This window comes from Solanum stenotomum, chromosome 7 (genome assembly GCF_019186545.1).
Source record: "Solanum stenotomum isolate F172 chromosome 7, ASM1918654v1, whole genome shotgun sequence".
NCBI lineage: Eukaryota > Viridiplantae > Streptophyta > Magnoliopsida > Solanales > Solanaceae > Solanum > Solanum stenotomum.
Window position 1 is genome coordinate 19014844 of NC_064288.1, and position 8061 is coordinate 19022904.

Sequence of the window (8061 nt, forward strand, 5' to 3'; positions counted from 1 at the left end):
AAGTCAATGTATTCACAATTTCTTTAATCCTTAGTTGTGAATGGAACGTTGGTAGAATGGAAATAATTGGGGGAAGAAGGGCACACAAAAAATGAATGAGAATATCGAAAAGTCTGAATAAGAAATGACTTTTTGGTTAGATGCGTAAAATTGGGTAAGCATTTTATTCGAACAATTATAGAGCCAAATGGATGATTTTGTGTTTTTCTCCGGTTCTTCCTCATGAATTGAGACCATTGTAACACCTCGGCCTTAGAAAGAGCTAAATTTAGAAGGAACTAATTTGGAAAGAGCTAATTTGAGATTTGTTCAAGTTAAGCTTCAGTTGTGAGTTTTTGGTCAACTTCAAACGACCATAACTTATAGTAAGGTGGCCCATAAGTTATCAAATTAAAGGTCATTGAATCATCTTTCCAACTCCACCAAGTTTGCTAAATTCCGAGTTCGGAGGAGTGAGATATGCCCGTTTGAAGTCAGCCTGTCCAGTTAAGGAAATTTACCCGAATTAATGAGGGGTATTTTGGTCTTTTCCTTACCCCATTAGCTTTAAACGTTTTTGGAAATATTTTAGGAGTCTAAACTGACTTAGATCAGTTTTCATAATTTAAAATCACGCTTAGGGTTTTGAGAGGAGTTCAAGAGGAGGAAACAAGAAAGAGATCAAGCGTTCGCTAAGATTTCTTGTGAATTGAGGATTTGTTTCGCCAAATTAAGGTATGTAAGCTTCCATAATATTGAGTTTGTTCGCCCTCATGCCAATTACGTAATCTTTTACCCATGAATTCATTCTTGATGTTAAATTGTTGAGTTCTTGAAATGTCTTTGAATTTAATCAGTAATGGAGTGTTGTTTTGAGTTCTTGAGGCGAGGGTTTGCGAATGAGTTGAGTAAATTGATAGTTCTTGTGTGGGTTTCGCTGAGATTGTTCAGGGTTAAGAGAATTCGAGATTTTTGACCTTAGAATTGCAGTGGGCATGAGTTGAATTGAGTTTGGGAGAGGAAGAAAAAATCGGGCAAAAATAAGCACCCAGGTCCGCGTCGCGGACATGCTTCAAATTCCAGTCCCCAGAAAATTTCCTCTCTTTCCGCGTCATGGAGAGAATGTGGAGTCCACTGTTTCAAAAATTATTTCACGACAAAAAATTTAACTCTTCTCTCGTTTCTTATTATCAACTCTCTTTACCCCATTTAATCATCACAAGATCCTTCATATAATAAATCATAACTCTTGAATTCATAATTCAAATTCAAGATAGAGTTTAAGAGTCAAGTTTGAGAGACTCTTTCGAGTCATTTTGAGAAGTCCTTTGCAAACTTTTAAAACTTATTTTTAGACTTGAGTACTTGAGGATGAGGAGAGTTGAGTTTCATTTTTTCAAAATGAATATACGGGAACTAAGTATTCCCAAGAGTAAATGTTTTTACATTTAAAATGAGAGGAAACATCGATTTCCAAATGAGTTCATGAGGAGTTTTTGAGTATAATCTCTTTTAAGAGAATCTTTCGAGTAATAATCCCAAAGTTGAGGATGAAGAAATGTTTTTAATTATATGAACTGAGTTATATTATTGGGAGTAGTATTGAGCCCCGATATGGGGATGAGTTCAAATAACTCAAAGTCCTCATAAACCATGTAGCCAACATGGGTAGAAAGGGTCATACATTTTAGATGACTCCTTATTACTTTTTTAGCATAGCTTAGTAGATCCACTTAGTTGAGGATGTCTTATACTCCGGCAAAGTATAAGACAGTTCTGGCAGCGTGGGCGAGACGTTGTATCATCACATAGCTCATAGTGATGGTTGTCGGTTAGAGAATCTCACAAATAAGAGTTATTATTGTATTTTTTAAATACATTGAGTTGTTATCTATTGTTTTAAATGCTTTATATAAACTGCATCTTTATTGTTGTTTTTATACTCTATTGGGTTAAGTATCCATGAGTTGAGGTTGAGTTGAGTGGAGATGAGGTGAGTATGTTTCATTCTTTCCAAGTTCAAGCTTTTATGTTATGCTCAGTGTTTCCCCTTACATGCTTGTACATTCAATGTACTGATACCATTTGGCCTGCATCGTTTCGTGATGCAGATACAGGAGATCAGGGTCATCAACAAGTGCTTCATTGATACCACTTGCAGTCCCAGAGTTGTTTTGTGAGCTTCCTTGCTTCTGGAGGATCCCTTATTTATTTCTATTATTTCAGTTTTGTTAGGATGATCTTGGGTCTTGTCCCGACATCTCTCATAGTATTAGAGGCTTCATAGACACCAGTAGTTGAGGAGTCTTTCCATTTTCATTTTGTTAATGTTTAAGACTTGAGTTGCCTCTTGTGGCTAGTATTAAATATTTTAAAATGTTCTAAGTTAATCACCTTGAGACTTGAGTTAAAGCAGTTTGTTATGAGTTGAGTTACTTTCGAGTTCTCACATTTATGAGTAAGTCTTCCGCTAAGTATTGAGTCAGGCCAAAGGTAAGCTTGGGAACCAGAAATGGTTCTCGAGTGTCGGCCACATCCAGGGTATAGTAGGCTCAGGACGTGACAACCGACCATTCAGATAGATGGGGGATAAACTAATGAGTTTAGATATTTATGAAATCTATACAAGAGTTATTAATCATAACAATACCCTTATTGATCTATAAACAAAAAGTAGATCTATGCTAGGTTCAATGAGTTAGTTTCAGTACAAATTGGGGAATAGAGTGTGGGTGAGTTGGTTTTTTAATGGGTCCAATTTTTTTGTGGACCTCTAATAAGAGACCATGTGGCAAAACTACTTTTACAAAATCACTATTAAAAATAAAGATATAAATGAACATGTTTTATAATAGCGATGACATAAATGTGTCAAACTCTTCACGGATGACACAGATGAGTCATTTCTAATAGTTTGATGGCATATTTGAAAATTTTCCCTATTGTTAATAAAAAAAACACTAAGAGAAGAATTTGTTTTAATAGAATTACCAACTTGTATATGTGATATGCTTCAAATATAATTAATAACTAGTATTCGTACCCGCGCGTTGCGCGGATAACTTTATATATCATAATTTTTAAAGTAAAAACAATATATAAAAAATGTATTATTCACTTGTTTATATATATATATATATATATATATAGTTATAGTAATATTATTTATATCATCACATTAATTTAATGTTGAATGCACAACTTTATTTATTTTTATATTGTTCTAATAGATAAAATCAATTACTTTTTTAGTTTTCAATATATTTATGTTGAACTATTAATGTAACTTTTTTTTTAATTTTTTTTTAATCAAATTCGAACTTTTCACATGAAATTAACGTTAAGTACTATAAAAGTAAAAACAAATTTAAACATTTTTACCTATGTAAAAATTCAATATCACAAACTTCAAGAAAAAATTATTTAATGGATTTAATTCGAGTCAAATTATTAATGAAAAAACTAAAAATTATATTAATTCTTAAATATTTAATCCATAGTTAATAAATGTATTTCATATTTATTATTGAAATTAATTAAATACACAAAGTGAAGCATTTCTGTGAGTTTATATTTAAGTAATTTTTGTTGTAATTGTTTTTTATTAAGTTGCATTTTATTTATGCACTATAATTAATAAATAAAAAACTAAATACAATAAGCAGAGGAAACAGAAAAACGTTATTTAAAAAAGTAATTTATTTTTACAAATAAATAAATAATTGTTAAGTGGTTATAGTTGCAATGTTTGAAAATAAATATTTTTAAAAAAAACATACATCAAATAAATACAAACAATAAAAGTGATGTGTCTACAACACAAAAATAAAACACTTTTTAAGGCAGCTGAAAAGTTTCACCATCTTCTTCTCTGAGCTTTTCTCATTTGGACTCATTCCAATGTCATTTATCTAACCGTATTAAAAGAAATATGAATGAAAATTTATTTTCTTCATCTTAAATTGTTGTAAGATTATATGTTATGTATGTACAGTAAGATTCAAAACTTGTAACATTAAACTTAAAACCGTCTTATATTTAACTTTTTTTTAATATTCTATTTTTGTAAAAATCAAATATTTAAATTACTATTCATTTTCTGACACTTTGGCTAAAATTAGTTGTCCTTAATTATTTTTCTGTCAATTTCATCTTTTTTAAAGAAAAACATTTGAGATTAATAAGGATAGTCCTAACCATTTTATCTCTAAAAATGAATGCAATTAATTTTAAAATCAATTTTTGATTAATTTTTTATGTTTTCAATTTTATTTTATTTTTTAAATTAATTTTATTAATTTAATGTCGTTTTTGTGATAATTTGTCTCCTATTAGATATATAAAATAAGATATTGATAAATTTGCATTGAAAAAGTGTTATTTATAGCTACTCCAAGTAAAACTATTGTATTATAACTATATTATTATTATTATTATTATTATTATTATTATTATTATTATTTTCTGTTTTATTTTTCAGAACCTGTTAACAAATATGAAGAAGAAGAATTATATATAAACTAATTAAACCTTTTTTTTTTTGTAATTTTAATTTAAAACATTAGATAATATAGGATACTTACTTAAATGATCGCATCCTTCAAAATTAGTATGATTGGTTTATGTTTTAATTTTTTTTTTTTTTTTGCTTTAAAAATTATAATTAGTTTGAAAGAAAAACATTCAACGGTTAAAGTTAAAAGTGGGAATTAGTGCTGGGATTTTTTTTAAAAAAAATTCCCATTAGTTTTTATTGTTTAGTTTATTAGTGGTTGATAATGTTTAGTTTAAATCTATATTAAAAAATGTAGTTAATTTAAATTTTGGAGGTGTAGATATTAGTCTAAGGAAAAAATATATACGGATACAAATTACTTAGTCTGTATTGATCCTACAACACTCTTTATAATTCTCTATTATTATTCATCTTTGTATTCATAATTCAATAAATAATTGCAATCACATAGAATCATCAATTTCATCCAATTGTATTAAATACAGAAAAATTGGATAAGAAAAGCAACACTTTATGAAAAGAAATACAATATCAAACATATATTTTGAAAAAGTTTAACATGTTAAAAATTTCGATCATATAATACTTAATAATATTTACCGTCAAAATTTTCAATGAAAATTTTTTCATACTAAAATAGAAATAGATTCAAAACCAAAATTTGATTGTCATAGTTCTTTCCTCCTACTCCATTCTTTACCGTTATTTATTCTTCTTGGAACAAATCTGCTTCATTTCTTTCAATTCATTCGGATATATGTTAATCAATTCAAATAAAATAACAAAAGAACATTAAATATACCAAAAATATTAAGATTACATTTATGAGTAAGAAAATCATAAAAAGAATGTGTAGGAAAAATCATTAGATAAAGTGAAACTAATGCTTAGGGGTGTTCACGGGTTGGTTTGGATCGGTTATTGGTCAAAATCAAAACCAAAACCAACTTAATCGGTTTTAAAATTATCAAAACCAAACCAAACCAAATATAATATACATTTATCGGTTTGGTGATTATTGGTTTCGGTTTGGTTTGGTTCGGTTATTCGGTTATTAACCATACACAAAAATAAAAGAAACAATTTATTTAAAATGTGAAAAAAGTGACAACAATCCATTCAAAACAAAAAATAGTTAGAATGACTTAAATTACTGAACTTTCGATCACTAAATTTACTATCAATAAAGCTTTAAAATTCACTATATTGGCCTACAAGGAAGAGACAATAACATTTTCAGTCCCACAAAGATTNTATTATTATTATTATTATTATTATTATTATTATTATTATTATTATTTTCTGTTATATTTTTCAGAACCTGTTAACAAATATGAAGAAGAAGAATTATATATAAACTAATTAAACCTTTTTTTTTTAATTTTAATTTAAAACATTAGATAATATAGGATACTTACTTAAATGATCGCATCCTTCAAAATTAGTATGATTGGTCTATGTTTTAATTTTTTTTAGCTTTAAAAATTATAATTAGTTTGAAAGAAAAAGATTCAACGGTTAAAGTTAAAAGTGGGAATTAGTGCTGGGATTTTTTTTAAAAAAAATTCCCATTAGTTTTTATTGGTTAGTTTATTAGTGGTTGATAATGTTTAGTTTAATTCTATATAAAAAAATGTAGTTCAAAACCAAAATTTGATTGTGATAGTTCTTTCCTCCTACTCCATTCTTTACCGTTATTTATTCTTCTTGGAACAAATCTTTTTCATTTCTTTCAATTCATTCGGATATATGTTAATCAATTCAAATAAAATAACAAAAGAACATTAAATATACCAAAAATATTATGATTACATTTATGAGTAAGAAAATCATAAAAAAATATGTAGGAAAAATCATTAGATAAAGTGAAACTAATGCTTATTACTTATAAATATAATTATAGGAATAATTGAATACTATTTATTACATGTGCATAATTAATGTTATAACGTGACATCACCCCATTTTTTAGATATATTTTAAAATTAGTGAACTTGTCCGCGCTTTGTGCGAAGTGAATGGTCGTTTTATAAATTTGTTATTAATTAAAAAATTAAAACTTATTTTTACTACTATAGTTCTTTGAAGGATTTTTTAATATTATAAAATATTATTGATGAAAATTTATCATTTTGCTAACACTCCTTTTTACTTTGGAGAGGTAAAGTAAAAATTTAAGTTTGAATAATTTTGAGCTTTAGTCTTTTATGTTATTGAATTCTAAATTAGTAATGTGTATTTATTCAATGAAATTTATAGAGATCAAAGTTATTTGATTGACCGAACACACTACTCTGTCCCTACTTTCACATAAACAAAGAATATTGAATGGACAAAAGTATTCATCAATAACAATAATAATAACGTCATGAAAAATTTATAATGTATTAATATGAGAGAGAGAGATCTTTTAGCAAAAGAAATAATTTTAAAAATCCAAAATGCAAATAAAATTCTGTTAAAAAGAAGCAATTCTTATGAAGTCATAATAATTAGTTCATAGAATAGACAAATAAAATAAAATACAAAGAATAAAAAAAAGTAATTTGACGAAATAATATAACATTAATAATGAGATTTGAAGGAAGGAAATAAAAGAAATTAATAGTATTGATGATGAATGAAATTAAATATGATCATCTTTGATATTTCATATTTTTTTTAAAAGCAGTCTTTTGATTTATTTTTTAAAAGACTTTAATAAATAAAATAAAATTTGAGGCATAATCTTTTTTTGAAAGAATGACTTTATTTCTGAGATAATTATTTAATAAAAATATAAGAAAAATATCAAAAATATTGATAAATTTAAAATAAAATAAATTTTAATTAAAGATACAAAAAATAAGACAAAGTAAAAGAAGAAAGAAATTAGTAGAATAAATAAGTTGAAAGAAAATAAACTTTAAGTAAAGAAACATAAAAAAACAAGATAAAACTAAAAAAGAAAGAAATTTGTAGAATACTTATTCTCTCGTAATTTGGTACAATTCCATATATATATATATATATATATATATATATAAAGATCCTTTAGCAAAAGAAATGATCTAAAAATTCAAAAAGGCAAATAAAATTCTGTAATTTTATTTTTTTTTGCAATTTTTATGAAGTTATAGTAATAATCAAAAAGAGAAAAGAAAAAAAAGTGATTTAAGGAAATAATATAAATAACATTAATGATTAGAATAATGAAAGAAGTAAAAGAAATCAATAGCATTGATGATGATAGGAATTAAATATGGTCATTCTTGATATATTTTCTTACTTTTCTAAAAAAGTCAGAAATTAAAGAAAATAACTCCAAAGAACAAAATAAAATTTGAGGCATATTTTATTTTGGAAGAATAATTTTATTTAAGGGAAAATTTCCTAAATGTTAAAATTTAATTAAAAAATTTAATAGAAAATATAAAGAAAAAAAAGTGACTTAAGGAAACAATATAAATAAAATTAATATTGATGAGATTAAGGGAAGGAAGTAAATTAAATTAATAACATTGATGATGATAGGAATTAAATATTGTCATCTTTGTTGTAAAACTTAAGAACAAAAGAACAATATA